This window comes from Rousettus aegyptiacus, unplaced genomic scaffold, assembly GCF_014176215.1.
Source record: "Rousettus aegyptiacus isolate mRouAeg1 unplaced genomic scaffold, mRouAeg1.p scaffold_m13_p_2, whole genome shotgun sequence".
Taxonomy (NCBI): domain Eukaryota; kingdom Metazoa; phylum Chordata; class Mammalia; order Chiroptera; family Pteropodidae; genus Rousettus; species Rousettus aegyptiacus.
Genome location: NW_023416295.1, coordinates 147,167,545 through 147,183,916, shown reverse-complemented (window position 1 = coordinate 147,183,916; position 16,372 = coordinate 147,167,545). Strand labels below are relative to the sequence as shown.

General features: G+C 32.9%; 1 protein-coding gene across 4 annotated transcripts in view; it reads right to left on the bottom strand.

Moving 5' to 3' along the window:
• Window positions 1-16,372, bottom strand: part of SLCO1A2 (solute carrier organic anion transporter family member 1A2) — a 70,582-nt gene that overhangs the window by 42,595 nt on the left and 11,615 nt on the right. For 2 of the 4 annotated variants that reach the window (XM_016140472.2, XM_036237410.1), the window contains exon 2: window positions 15,568-15,753. The exons of 1 other annotated variant lie outside the window; for it this stretch is intronic. The gene's annotated coding sequence lies outside the window, so the exon portion shown is untranslated. The remainder of the gene's footprint in view (window positions 1-15,567; window positions 15,754-16,372) is intronic. One more of the 4 variants, XM_016140467.2, reaches the window with a different exon arrangement.

Below are 16,372 nucleotides of genomic sequence, written 5' to 3'. Positions count from 1 at the left end.
TTGTCAGTATATCCTCTTTCTCTCCCTTCTCCTTGATTATTTGGGCTTTCAGTTAGCAAAGCAGCCTGAATATTACAGCTGGAAGGCACCTACAGTCACTGCTCAGAAATTCCCAATTGGTTGCATATGGTTACGGGCCATAATGGTATTGATTCTAATTTCTAGTTTGGGATTAGTAAGTAAAATAACTATTTAAACTATATATAGAAAACATTTCAGAGTTCTGAATAAGTATTAAGCAAGATGCTCAGGGATTAGTGTTAATCAGATGAGTGTGCACATAACTTGGCTCTTCAGCTTACCACTCAGCTGCATAGTATTGGTCAATATGGTGGTTTGGATCATTAGACAATTTTAAATTATATTTATTTGTGTCATATGTTGTTTTATTTATATCTCTAATTGGCCACTGGATAAAGACAGGAAGCACAAAACAGCACTGATATTAAAATATAACCTATTGGGAAGTTTAAAAATATAAATTTTCTTCAAGATTACCTTCTTCTGATCAGTAAGTTTCATTGATCTAGTCAAAATGTCTACTTAATACCTCATTTTATGATTCTATTGTTCCAAAACCAATTTTTGAAAAGGAATAATAAAGAATTTTATCTAGTTTTTTTCATACTCAAAGAAATATCTGTAAATAATGGCATAAAACCCATTCTCCTATTTCTTCAATTCTAAAGAAAACTCAAACATTATAAAACTGAGTTTATTGATTTTTTTAGAAACTTTTTAAAAATTGTAAAAATTATAAAAATTTCAAACATTATGATATAACCTTTTTCTTATTTAAATATCTTAACACATACAATAAACACCAATCTACATTTTAATATATTACTCTTTAAAGCCAAATACAACATAGTATCTTTGAATTTATTTTTAACAGGTCATGCTTTTTCTCACAACATTAATATAAAATAAGGAATGTATATCACATGTTAAATAATATGACATACATGACAAGAAATTTCTCTTCATACTTAAAATTACCATATATAATAATTAAATAAAGTTTATTGTTGTCTACAAGTTGATCTAAAATAAAACATTTTAAGTAAATCATCTATTCATTGTAAGCTTAACTACATGGTACATAGTACATAGTATATAGTACATTGTAGGACTAAGTACATAGTGCATGTTAGCAATGATATAACTTTTTTTTTAATGTTTTTGATCCATGGTTGAATTTTCAGATGCAGAACTCATGGACATAAGTAGCTAACTCTATGTATTCCCACCACCCTCAACCCCTGAACTACTTGAATAAGCTGGAGATACTGTGGTCCTTTAAATATTACTAAATATTTCTATATGTATTTCCTAAAAGCAAGAGATTCTGTTGTATACCAGAATATAATCATTTAAGTCTGAGAATTTAACATTGGTTCAATATTATTATCTAATCCATGGTCTGCGTTCAGTTTGTTGTCCTAATAATGTCTTATAGCTTTTTTGTTTAAGTGGCCCAGGATCCAATCCAGCACCATACATTGCATTTAGTTATCGTATCTCTTTAGTTTATTTCGATCAGAAAAAGTTACTCAGGTTATTTTTTGGTATTTCTGGACATGACATTTTTTGATTATACATTAGTTGTTCTGTAAAATATCTCTCAGTTTGAGTTTGTCTGTTGTTTCTTCGTAATTAGATTTTGGTTACACATTTTGGACAGGAATACCACTGAAGTTATATTATGTCCTCTTTAATGGATATCTTGAGATAAATAATGTCAGTTTGTTCCAATATTGGGGATGTTAGCTTTGATCACATGGTTAAAGTATATCTGCCAGTTTTTTCAGTATAGTTATTACTTTCCTTGTAATTAATAAGTGATTTTTTGAAGGTACCTTGAGAATATATAAATATTGTTTCTCATTATGTATAATCCTCATCAGTTTTAGATCTATTAATGATTTTCTGATCCCATTATTCATGTTATATTTATTAGTGGGCATTCTACTGTAAGAGCTTCCATTTCTCTCTCAAAATTTATTCAATTATTTCAGTATGAACACATGAGATTTTATTTTATTCAATGGCTTATAATCTATTGCATTTATTATTTATGTTCATATTCAAATTTTCCAATAGAATACCTTCACGCTGGTTCATAGATTCTTCTGATACGTTCATAGTTGAAACCTGTTAAAACTAGTTCCTGTATCCTTTTGATATGTCCCCATCACTGTTTGGGCACTTTCTTACTTTATGGATTCTAAGATGTTCTAGGTTCATTTTTTTCTTTCCCTGCCACAGCTCTCAAATTAACCCATTTTCCAGGAAACTCTGTCTGTTATTGGTAAATAATATTTAGAAATTAAGACAGAGATAGAGATATATGTACATGCAGGAAATATGTGTCTATATTTACAAATATAGATAAATAATTTAGATATAGATAAATGTATAGATATTGAGCATGGGTTCATACTGATACCCCCAATTCCAATCCAACACCATCTTCTACTATGACGAATATGGATCGGTAGTGAAATAATCATTTATTTTTTCCCCTTGGAAAAAATTTTTTCCTCTCTATTATCAACTTCAGATAACTTCATATCATGGGTTTTTACAGCAACTTTTGTTTTGTTTTCCCCCAATGTATTTGATTCCTAAACCTAATACAATGCCATGTTATCTTTGGATGTATTTGTCAATGAATTCATACTTTTTCTTACTTCACTAATTTAAAATAAAAATAAGTGTCTAAAAGAACTTACCACCTTTCCAATTATTAACCAGGAATGACAAGTGTCTCTATTTGCAGTTGTTTTGTGATTTTCTCATTTATCTGTTCTGAGCACTTTTTTGTCTTCTAGTTGATTGCCTCTGTGCTCTCTACTAAACTGAAGCAATGGAACAGTCTTTATTGTACTTGTTTTTTTCTTATTGGTGTTGAAGATTTTTTTTTTGTATTTATTGTACTTGTTTTGTACTTTTTTTGTATTTTTCTATTTGCTTTTTGTTAGAAGGGTTGCTTATAGCAAAAACATGGAGTCTCTTATAATTTACCCTACCACTATTAAATATTCTTCCCAGCAGTAGCAGCTGTTGGTTTTGCTGTTTAACACTCTCATTTATTAGTGAGATTGGCTAAACACATTTGCACGAGTCTTGATATGTTCATGTGGATATTCTTTGTAAGAAGAAGTATGTGGGCTGTGTTAGAAAGAGTGTCTTCATGCACTCAGACCTACCAAAGGAGGTAGATAAAAATACCAGGCCTGTCCCAGGGGTGGAGGGGGGAGAGCTTTATGAGTGCTCTTGTTATTTAACCTTGTCTGTTCTCTCTCTTAAGTAGTTCTTGAATCAATTCAGTCTTTTTATTTTTTCAACTCCTTTGCCATCACTTTAGTTCAATTTGCTATCTTGTCTCCTGTGGTCTCAATGTTAGCTCTTTTGTTCAATAAGGGAAAATAATTCTCTCTTCAGTATTTGATTGCATACTTCTCCCCATCCTTCTTTTATGTATTGGATTTGTTCAATAAACATATTATATTCCTAGTATATACAAAAAAATCTTGTAGATGCTTGGAGGATAGGTAGCTTTAGAAGATGATTTCTATCTATAGAAGATCTATCATCTAATAAATAAGATAACTATAGCAGCAACTATAATTCAAAATTATGTCATGCCGATGCAAAGACTAAGGGGTAAGAGTGTAAGTTCTGGTACCAGACTGTCTTGATTCCAATCCTGATGCACAACTTTTTAGCTATGGAGTCTTGAAAAATTATTTACCTTGTTTCCTTTTCAATGAAATCTGCTCAATAAGAGTACCCACCTCAGAGGTTTGCTATGAGAATCAAAAGATTTGATATGTGCAGTGTTCTTAACATCATGCCCGAACAGAAAGTACTCAAAAAATATTAGTTACAATTACCAAGGGAGGAAAAGATCACTTTTGACTTAGGAAGTTAGAGATTTTATGATTAGGTAGCATTCAAGTTGAACTTGAAAGGTAGAGTTTAGACAGATAAAGAGAGAGGAGAAGGCATTCCAAACAGAAGAGTAAAAGAGCAAAGGTCTAGCATGAAATAAGCAGGGCTCCTTTAAGAAGCTCTGCATTTCTACCATGGACATGTAGGAGTCAGTGTCAAAATCTTAAGATGGGCAATTGGTTATGAGTGAGACTAAATGTCTGACAATTGCTTCTCCTGTTGGGACTTTGCTCACATTCTCTTCTCCTATTGCTAACTTGATGTTTTCTCTGTGTAAAAAAAAAAAAAAAAAACAGGGATGGATTAGATGATTCCACTATTTTTCTTAATGAAAAAACTGAAACCAAAGTCATTAAGAGATTAACTTAAGGTCACATTCTAGGTATTTGAAGGAATGAGCCATCGTCTGCCCTATTTCCAAAGCAACAGTTGTCCTGCCTGTACTGTCTTTCAGTCTCTCTGTCCTCCTAAACCTCAACACACACACACACACACACACACACACACACACACACACACACACACACACACCCTTATTTTCCATCTGTTTACATGTGGACAAATGAGCATTCTAGCTAATACCTAGGGGTAATGACCCCAGTTTTGTCTATATTAACCCAAAGGAGTGATTAGTTTCAGGCCAGATTGACATGGGCCTGTAGCCTGCTGTTACTGATTTTTTTTTTTTTTTTGAGTAGGCAGAACCACAAAGGATTTCTTCATATAATTCATTCGTAGCTAATGCTGCTGTGTATGAAGGACTAAGTGGAGCTGATAAAAGGCTGATCTGTACCCCAAAATGATGTGAATAAGTGAGGCAAAAAAATTGTTTAACACTAGAAAAAGTTGAATAAAAATTAAATGTTTTTAAAAATTTATTTCTGAAATATTCAAACTAGTTCTATGTTTCTTAATTTGGGAGGTGCTTGCCAATTTTGCCTCTTACTTGGGACTTGCATAAAATTGACATTGGTATCCCAAGTAGTCAAAATATTATTTCAAGTTACCCTAGCAGATTTTCAAGCAGCTCCCTTATTAATATTATTATTTGAGATAAACATGTTAAAATATGAATTAAAATTCTTTTGAGTTTATCTAATCATCTGAGTTGCTTACAAATTAGCTGTTATACAAAAGACTCTGATTAATACAGCTTAAAGAAAAAAAGGTGACATAGGTTAGCTGTAGCTCAAAGGGATTTCATTTTTCTCAAGTTTTTTACAAAAGATCACTAATTATGATTCACTGGTTTGCATAACTAGATAACATTTTACTTTCATTACTCACTAGGCCATAATTCTGAGTTTCTGAAAATGTGCTGTCTTCAGATTCATCATACAATGTCAAAAGATTCTCGGTTAGCAGAATAACCAATAGATGTAATTTACTAACATATTTTTTTGTTTAAAATATCATTGGCTCTCTCAATATAAAGAGAATTAATTAAATATCTGTTGGTGGTTCATTAATGTTTTTCAAATTTTCATGAGTTTATTTGAGCCAAACTGATGACATATACTGGGAAGCAAGATCTTAAATGCTCCCAATCTATTAACTCTTTTCTTTCAATTGGGCCAGAAAAAATTCTTGCCTACCCTATGGGATTATAAAGGTAGTATTATAAACATAATAAGAGTGAAAAATTCATTGAAAATATTCTTATTTGTGAAAAAAATGTATATATCAAACCATAACTCCCAAATATGTGTGACTTTGCATTGAGAACATATAATCCTCAAAAGAAAACATATATGGAATAATGACTATCTTTTATCTCTACTTCAGCAAAAGCCACAGGCATAACCATCTTCCCAGCCTAGTTATAGATTTCAAAATAATTTTCCTCTAGCTAGAATTTGACTTATTCAAAACCCAATCTCCAGCATTGTTTTGATACTGTATATTTCAAAATTGCAAAGATATAACCAAGGCTGTATACTCTACTTCCTTATGAAAAACCCACATTTTCCAATGCACTTCTTTTGGAAATAAGATGGGCTAGCAAGTTACACACATGCCATTGTGCCATCAATAGTAGGTTCATTGTATTTTGTGAGAATTGTCACCATTAACCCCCTACAAAAGGTAAAGCATTTCCTTGACTCCTTGTGGGAAGATTTTAGTAATATGAGTGATCCTGAGTTCAGATTTATTTTGAACTACAGAGAAAAAAGCATTATTTATAACCCATCTATTAAAACTGCGTCATTTTGAAAGATAGTGTTTTTATAAGATACAAAGGACTATAGTTTAGTGCTTATCAGAAGGAAAGTGGAGTGTGGGAGGTAGAAAAGGGTAAAGGAGGTCAAATGTATAATGACAGAAGGAGATTTGATTTTAGGTGCTTAATACACAATGCAATATATAGATGGTGTATTATTGAATTGTACACTTGAAACCTATATAATTTTTTCAACAAATGCTACACTAATAAATTAAATTTTAAAAAGATACAGAGGAGTTGTAATTCTTTTGATAACTCGAATTGGAAAGATATTGAATGTTGAAAGTAAAGTATTAAAGAAAACGTGCTTAAAACTTCGTCGTCAATGGTATATTAATTAGCCCAAGTTGCTCTACTTCCCCAAGTACAATTGATTTGGTACCTTCAGGGTACAAAGCAGTGCATTCAGTATTAGAGGTAACCTGAGACCATTTCATCAGCTTTTCCAACTTCATTTGCGATAATTGTCTGTACTTCACCTTTAGCAAGTATTATAGCTGATCAGGCGCATTTATTGTTTTGTGTGCATATGCTTCAACAATATATATATTTTCCTGTGGCTCAGAATTATGATTTTACCTTATTTTTAGACCCACAATTTCTAGTTGGTGTTGCGTTTTGACAATGTACTGATTGCATTATGCTGGGCGGGACAATAATGTAGATTCAAGAGATTATGACTAAATATGACTAAATAAATGACTGACTGGTCATGCTTTACTAGAACATGTCTTCAGACTTTCAGAATAAGTAGTTAATTTACAAATATTATCCCCCATTCTTAGGCCCAAACTTTGAGTCACACAAATGGTCAAACCACATGACCTTTTTATCTTTTTTATTATCAGTTCAACTTATTTATTATTCTTACTTTTCTTTGAGATAGTTGATTATTATAAGAAATAAATAAATTTCCACTTTGTTCCTGTAAACAAAAAAAAGGGTTTGATGAAATGGAACCTCAGAGAGTTATCTGATTGTAATAAATTCTTAACTGGGCAGGTCATAGTAGGTATCACACTTTGGGAATAAAATTTCTTTAGTAAAAAGCTTATTTGTCTTAAGGAAGCCCTGTCCATTGTTTCTGTGCATCTAGGTTAACACACCTTTGAAATAACCACCCTCCAGACAGCACATAATCTTGTTAACTAACCTGTAATCTAATCTCTACCTGTATTTCTCTCACTTCTATGTAATCTTCTTTAATTCCCTTCTTAATTACAAATGCTAAAAGAAGTTGCAAAACTATTATTCTAGGCGGCATTTGAGATCTTGTTCCCTGGCATATGTCATCAGTTTTGCTCAAATAAACTCATAAAAATTCTCTGTAGATCTGGTTGTTAGGCACACATGAGCAACAGGCAAATAAAGGCCCAACCCAGAGACCTCCCTTAGAACCTCCCCGAAACTCCCATTTTACAGTTAAAAATTACCATTACATTGGAAATACAAGGAGGTAAAAGCCACAAAAATAATCGCTGGTTTAGTTCAGCCACAGCGCTCGCACAGTTAGTACATATACTGACTTTCCTTAACCTTAGCCTCATAACACGATCATTAAGGTATCATGCATATCCCCAGAAGTTCATGAATCTAATTATAACAGACTGCATGCATAATAAACAAAAGGTTATATAACAGCTAAATGTCAATCAATTTCAGATGCCAATCACCTAGCTACCCTTGTTAATGCCCTTGCAAGGGTCAATATAAGGTATACTTCCTGAATTCTCCAGGTCTCTGGTGTAGCCTGTTTCTCTCCTGAAAAGTACTTTAATAAATCTTACTTTTCCTAAATTTCACTGATCTGTATGTGATTCTTTACTGTGTCTGCGGAAATCATCAGTGCCCTCCAGCAGCAACATGGACATTTCTTATGTTGACGCCTTCATCAGGATCTCCAGTGAATCCAGTGTTGCTAAATTAAACATCTAGCTTTCAGTCTTTCCTTTTCTTCACCTATTAGCAATATTGAACACTGAGGACCATTTCTTTTTTTGAAAAAATAAAATAAAATAGAAATAAAACATTCCCTTCCCTTGGCTTCATGACACCACACTCTACGTCATTCCCTCACACCCACCCTCACTGCACTCTGAATCATTTATCAACTACAGAGGTCAAAGCCAGAAAACATTCTTATCATTTGAATTTACTATCAATTCAATTCAACCATTTATATTAATAGTCATCCTATCTTCCATGAGTTTCCTTCTCTATCTGCTCCTTCTTAGTTTCCTTTGGATGCTTCTCTTCTACTCATTCTATAAATGCTGTTTCTAAGCCTCTGTTATTACTCTTTCCTTCTTCATCTTATCTGTGTGGAGTTCTACCTACTCCTATTGTCTCCATCATCAGCTATAAAGACCCAATTGCCTTCTGAAAGTCTCAATTTGGATATTTTGCAAACATTTCAAATTTATCTGTATAAACTGTCCGAACCATAAATTTTGGAGTCAAACTGGATTCCATTCTCTCCCAAGAAGTTCTGCTATTTTATTTCAGATTTACAGGTTAGAACAGCACCTCACCAAGGACTTCAGTAGAGGCCTCTATCCCCAATACTGAACTTATCTCTGAAAATGCGAATTGAGGAAAACTAAAAGGAATAGTTGGCAGTAATCAGATAAAATTTTAAGAGGTTCAAGCTATTTAAAGCTCTAAGGGGCTTTTGTCTGGTAACTCCAATCCCATAGTGCCAATAAAATCTCAACTAATCCTATTCTATTTTCCAAGTAACTGGATCATTACCCTAGTTCTCTACCCTCACCTGATTTCAATAAGGTCACCTGATTATAAAAATCTGATATTGAACATTTGGGTCTTCTGCGTATGAATGTGTCTGAAAACATCAGTTATCATCACTAAATCCTTTAAGGCTGCATGCACTTTTGGCCTTTCATTTATTGTTGATAAAATTTTGTTGCTTGGGCCTCTCAAAATATTTATTCAAATACATAGGTATTGACTCTTCCATCCACAGCCAAAAACATAAGGCATCAAATACCTTCAATCCTTTTATGCTGAAACACATTAAAATAACAATACTCTTTCACTGTTGCACTACATGCTTGGTTGGTTCACTGGTTAGATGACTATTTCCGTAGGAATGGGGATGGGGGAATATAGGTAGATATAGGCAAATACTTCTGTGAGCTTGGCAGTTTTGTCATCCAATCAATTTACACTTAAAGTGAAACCACTAAACTTTAAAGGAATTTTTACATAAGTCATTAAACTTTTGAACAGTGGATTAAACAGCTAGATTTTGTGGGGATTGGGAACAAGCCACCCCAGGATGTGCTTTTGTGGTAAGCGGATTGTTTTGAGCTCAAGGCAATGTTAGCCTTCAGCTCAAGAGAAACTTCTGCCCCTCCCTCAACTACCTAGAAGAACTTGAATTAGAGGCCTTGCCCCTAATAAGAGATTATCAGAGATAATCTCTTTCAACCTATTTATGGGCAGGATGAACTTTTATTTACTAAGCATCTACTCTTCTTATCAACTGCAATGGCCCTTTGAAGCCCCCATATACCTAGATCTCCTATACCTAGATCTCCTTACTATTTCTGAACCTCTCCTGCATATGGGGTCTTTGACATTCTCATGTATGTGGAGTTCCCATACACATGTATGTATTAAATTTGATTATTTTCTCTTGCTAATCATGTCTGTCTGATTTTTAGACCAGCCAGAAGAACCTTAGGGTGGAGGAAAGCTTGTTCCTGTTCCACAATTTCAACCTTAATTATATGTTGTTTCTCAGAGCAGTGCTACAGCATAATCACAGGGTATCCCTCTTTAATTATTATAAGATCAGTTTAAACAATCAAATTCTAATCAGAGTTTTTTATTTTTGAATATATACATAATCACTAAAACTCTATAATTAGACCCAACCACAGCATTTATAACCAAAAGAAATGACTATTTGGAGCCAGTTAATTTTATCACATATTTACTTATGTTGGAAGTTCCTTAGCATTAGATCAAATTGCAATATGACTCAAATACAAACAACAGAAAGTAATATTATTCATAAAGTATCCCTACATATAAAACAAAACAAAAAAGATAAGTAATATTTCAAAGAACCAGTTATTTTTTGAACCTGAATGGACAGTAATATTATGTAGGAAAAATAAAGATTAGTCCTAAAGCTTCTACAACATGGAACATTCACAATCAATCTCTTTCTGTACTTTCTTGATGGTGCTCAGGGAAAAAAAAAATCAAAACTCGGTGGCTTTGGTGGGAGGTAATATGTGATTGCTCTAACAGACTATTATATTCTTTTTGTTCTCCATTTCCACTTAACTCATATTTAAAAGCTCCTGTGGACAACTTAGCTCTTTCCCAGAGATTTCCCTGATTCCAGCTTCCAATGCTGTCAGACATAGTTGAAGGGAGGGTCCAGGGCCAATCAGCTGCAGATCTCTGTGAATGTCCCTTGAGGTAACTAAAGGACGTTGCTTACAAATCAACGGAGGAGAGGCAGCCAGGCTAATGGTCATTCTCAGCTATTCATTTTCTGCCACTGAACTGTGAAAATAGAGCGTCAAATTTCTCAAATTTGCATCTTCTTGAAATCTAATCTTAGTTATAAGAATTAACTCCTTGACTTCTGTATAATTTTCCTGCCATATAGCAGCTATGATGTGTGATACATGAAGGTCAGACTCTTCTCTTTGCCACTTTTAAATATGGATTTGAAAAGTTATATAATCTCAAAGCATTAAAATGCTCATCTGTAAAAGTTAACATTTCCTACTTCACAAGATTGTTTGAAGAATGAGACATTGCACAGAAATATCCCAGCACAATGCCTGACACAAAGTAGATTCTGAATAAACATATATTTTTAATGTCTACCTCTCTCCTCCCCAGAAAACTAATCTCTCTACTATACTTATGATTTCATTGCCTTCCATTTTGGGGGGTACACAACTGCCAACAATTATCTCTCTGTCTCCTGTCTCATAAAACTCTCTTTTCTTGATGGTTTCCGAATAACCTATAAACATTTATTGAACATGTAGTTAGCAAGTGTCAGGTGTTTTTACACATTATCTACATATCCCTAGCCTCTCCTGAAAGCTGTCGGCCTTTCTGCTTCCCTCTACAATCAAACCTCTTCAATGAGGCCACAGTAGTGAAATCCACATAAAGAAGGCTGTCAGAGGAAATATGAACGTCTGGATATCGTGTTCAAAATTTAGGCTGTATGTTCGAGTACAGGTTTTCCAGAAAAAAAGAAAAGGAAAAAAAACTATTTCTCATCAGAGTCTTAAAAGGACCTTTGAGTCTCAATATGTTAAGATCTATTTGATTCACGTTGGAAATATTTCGGAACTGTCACACTATCCCATTTACATCTGCTTCTGTCCATACCAAGCACTGAAAGCATCCTACCTATAATCATCAGTAAACTTTTATTTGCTAATTTCTAATTTCTATTTTTTTTAGCCTTCATCTTATGTGATTTGTCTGTATGGTATGACATTCATATCAAGCTTCTTTCTTGAACTTCTTTTTCACTTTATTTCTGGCATTTAATAATAATAAACCATGTTTGAGCACCCCCACCTTTTTCTCTGGCTCCTACTCCTAAGTGTGACTTCTAAATTTTGATGTTTCTCAAACCAGATTTGTCTTAATTTATTCTTGTTGTCCATGTTCTCCTTAGATTATATAATCCCTGTCTAAAACTTCCGATATCTCTAGGTCAGACCTAACCTGAAATCTAAATTAATATTTCCAGGTGATTAAAAAAATAAATTGCACAAATGTCCAAAAACACACTTTAAATTATTTAAGCTTCACCCTATGTATGGCAATCCATAACAAGATAGTTTTAAAACTATGTAGCAATGTAAAAAATGCTTAGAGAAAAATCAGCCATAACATAGTACTTAAACACAAAAACTCTTACTTTTTTTATGTTCTCTATTTTTATATCCAAACATTCTATATAGTTCAACTATTGTATACAGACAATGTTGTATAATATTTTATTATCATTAGTTTGCAATTTGTAATTTATCCCTCCTCTACATTTTTATGTTCAAAAAGTAACTTTAAAGTATGAACTCTACAAATAAGATTTTAACAATATTGAAAAAATTTAAAGAAAAATAAAAAGCAAAGGTTGTTAGGACAGGAGTTTAGATACCTATCAAAGCTACAGAGTAGTTCCTGAAGGAATCAACATGTAATGCTGGACTGCACTTAACTACAGTAGTATTAAAATAATAATATAATAATAATAACCATAAACTAAAAACCTATAATGAGCAAAAATAAAGAGAAAGAGATTCAAACAAACCACTATAGAAAGTCATCAATGTATAAGAGAAGAGAGCAGGAGACAAAGAAAGTAACAGAGAAGGACCACAAAAACAACTGAAAAATTATTAATAAAATGGCAATAACTTTACACCTATCTATAATTTCTCTGAGTGTAAATGGACTGAATGCTTGAATCAGAAAACATATGGTGTTTGGTTGGATTAAAAATAACAGATTTGTACATATTCTGCATAAAGAGACTCATTTCAGATTGAAAGACACATAGACTATAAGTAAAGCAAATGAAAACAAAAAAAGAAAAGCTAGAATAACAATACTTATATGAGACAAAATAGACTCTAAAATAAAGACTGTACAAAAGACAAAAATGGGCAATATGTAATGATAAAGGGATCAAACCAATAAGAGGTTATAACTCCTATAAACATCCATGCACCCAACATAAGAGCACCTAAATTCATAAAGTAAATGTTAGCAGACATGAGAGAGATCAACGATAATACAAGAATAGTAGGAGACTTTAATACCCCACTTATATCAACAGATAGAGCTTCCAAGTAGCCTTGAATGACACATTAGACTATATGAAGTAATAAATGTTTATAGAACATTCCACCTTAAAACAGCAGAAAATAGTGATTTCAGGCAATTATCACCAATGGTGGCAAAAACCAGTAAGTGAAGAGCTAATGGAGAACTCAGAGTAGACAATGTGGCTGACAACATCTGACCTCACAGATCAATCTTAACATCATAAAGGAAATTCAACCAGATATTATGAGTCCTCTGATGTGATACAATAGGAAATAAACATTATCACATGTGACTCATTCTTACCAAAACTATAAATTGGATAAAGCCAGTGGACCAAGATCAGTATAGAGGAAATACAATGGAGAAAAGGACGCATTAAATGATGCCACATGTATGTTATCAGCAAAATACAAACTGTGGGTAATTCTACACAATAAATGACATTTATTTAATGGATTATTGGTAAGAAAAAGAAAAAAGGAGAGTTACATATTAAAACAGTCATATGAGACAGAGCAATGAATGAAACCTTATTTAGTTACTGATATCAACAAATCAAGTAAAACTTTTTTTCTAGACAATTGAAAAATGTGAATACTGAATGAATATTGAGTTATTGTAAATTTTATTTTTAGTTCTGTTCATGGTATTATGGCTATGTTGTAAAAGTGTTCTTATCTTTCATAGATAAGACACTAAAAAATTTGCAGATAAAATTATATGATGTCTAGGATTTGTTTTGAATGATCTAGTGTGGAGCAGGAGGAAAGTAGGTAGGAATATAGAGGAACTAGATAGAGCATATGTTGATAATTGCTGGAATTTTATATACATGTGAAAGTTTCCATAACCAAAAGTTAAAATGTAAATATAAAAAATATATAAACCTAATATTGATATATTACAAATGTTTTATTAAAATATTTTAGGAGAGTGGTAGAGAAGAAAAGTGAAATATTGTTCAATCTTCATCTTCCAGGTTAGGATTCAAGCATATAACATTTAAAATTGATAAATCAGGAGTGTCCAGAGAAATTATAATTTTTGGAATACAGAGAAACAGCTGGCCTTGTAATAATATTCAATTTTTTAAAAATTTTGAACACACAAATTTGATAAAAATAAAAAATATTTTAAAATAAATATTAAACATCTTTTACTCTTTTTATTTTGATGGGATGGAGCCCATTAATTCTTATTATGAATTATATACTAAGCTGGCACTCATTTTTATCATTAATTCTCTTTCATTTGTTCCCCATACCTGCTTAATTCATTGACCTCATGTTATTATATCAAATATAATTTGAATTCACTTACTTCTCTAACAGCTCTGCCATCACCCTGGTCTAGGGCCTTATCAGCTCTTATATAGAACACTGTCTAGTCTCCTAACTGATTTCCTGTTTTTACTCTTGAACTCTGATCCGTTCCACACACAAAAGTCAGACTGATATTTTAGAGATAATGAAACAGAAGATATTGCACTTCTGCTTGGATCACTTCAATAGTTTTAGGATTGCCCTCCAAATAAATCCAAGGTCCTTAACACAACCTCTGAGCCCTGCATCTTCAATCTCCTATTTATGTCTGCAGCCTCATCTTAATACCACTTTTCCCTTCGTTCACTTAAATTTGCACTTGCTTTATTTCTCGAGTCTTAAACACTTTCCCATCTTTCTCCTTGGTTATCTCTTAAGTTTTAGAATACGATTTAAACATTGCCATTTTTCTTTCTCTCACCACCATATTAAGTTTCTCCATAATACCTATCACTTTTCATTGCATTTTTACCTGTTCATTTGCTTACTCTTCATTTCCTCCACAGGCTGGAACCTGCATGAGAACAAGGACTTTGCTTTGCTCACTGTAGTATCTCTAGTACCTAGAATACTCCCTGTCACAGAGTGGGTCCTTAGTCAATATTTCTTGGATCAGTGAGTAAATGAAATGTATAATAGGACAATTTTTCTCAAACTTTACTGTGCGTACAATCACTGAGGAGAGATCTTTTTTTCAGGAGTTCTGGGGCGGGGACAAGATTCTGCTTTTCTAACAAGCTTCCAAGCGATACCAGCACTTTACACTTTGGCTAGCAAGGCTAGACAGGGTACAAAGATAAGACATAGCAATGTTTGTCCTGTAGGAAGTAGCTTATGGTCTAGTAATGGAGTTCCCTCATAAAAACAATCTAAGTCACCACGTACCACCTTCACTTTCATTGCATGAAAGACGTGAAACTATTGGAGACTGAGATAGTTGTTGACCTTATCCAACATTATCCAAAATTAACATGAGACTGCATCTGGCTTTAAGAAAGTCATTCAAAGTGTTACAATAAGATGCAAAATTTACAGGAAGCAATTAGCAATTCAGTATATGGCAGTAGAGGTCTTTTTTACCAAAGAAATAAACATCCTAAGACAAACAGATGAGAATTTGGATTTGATTCTGCCCCTGAATAGCTGTGTAACCTTAAGCAGTCACTTATAGTCTCCGAACCTCACTTTTATCAAGCAGCAGTTGGGGCAAATGCTACTCACCTTAAAAGTGTGAAGATGAAGTGAGGTATCACATACCAGTTAAACCATTGTGCCTGGCATGTGGCAGTCCTTGCAAAGTACCAGGTCCTCGTGTTCCTTTCTTAGGTAGAACATTTTCCTCATAACACTCTCCCAGGGAGTGAGAGAAAATCAATTTTTGAATGTTATGTTTGGCACCTTTAACATCTCAGATGGGATAAAAAGGTAGAAAAATAAAATAAATAAATATATAGGATAAAAGTAGGCATTTTGGTCTAAAGGAATCAGAAAAGCTAAGCTTTAGTCCAGGATTCAACACAAACTAGATGTGCCATGTTGGGCAAGTTATTTAACACCTCTGGGCTTCTGTATTATTTCTAAATTATTTCTAAATTATTGTATACAATTTGCTAAATACATCACTTATCTTCTTACAGTAAATCACTATTCTTACCTAAATCGTTTTATATATTTTGTTTTCTTTCAGAATATTAGTAAATTTCACAGAAATATTAAAATTTCAGAATAATTCAATAATTAGAACAAGGATTGAAAAATAGTTATTTTCTTCCCTTCTGAAATATTAATTAAACACCCTCAAATGATGTTATTAAGCTCTAAAAAAGTTTATGAAATCAGTGAACTTAATTTTCTTACTTGGATAACTTCCATCTTTTTTAGATTACACAGATATGCACATTTTCCCAGTGGAATTTGTTTTAGTTGCCATATATGATGTTAAGTTGTCATTACTTAAAATATTAACTTAAATAAATCTTAGAAATACAAGAAAAAATAATTTGGAAAAAATATCAAATTAAATCGG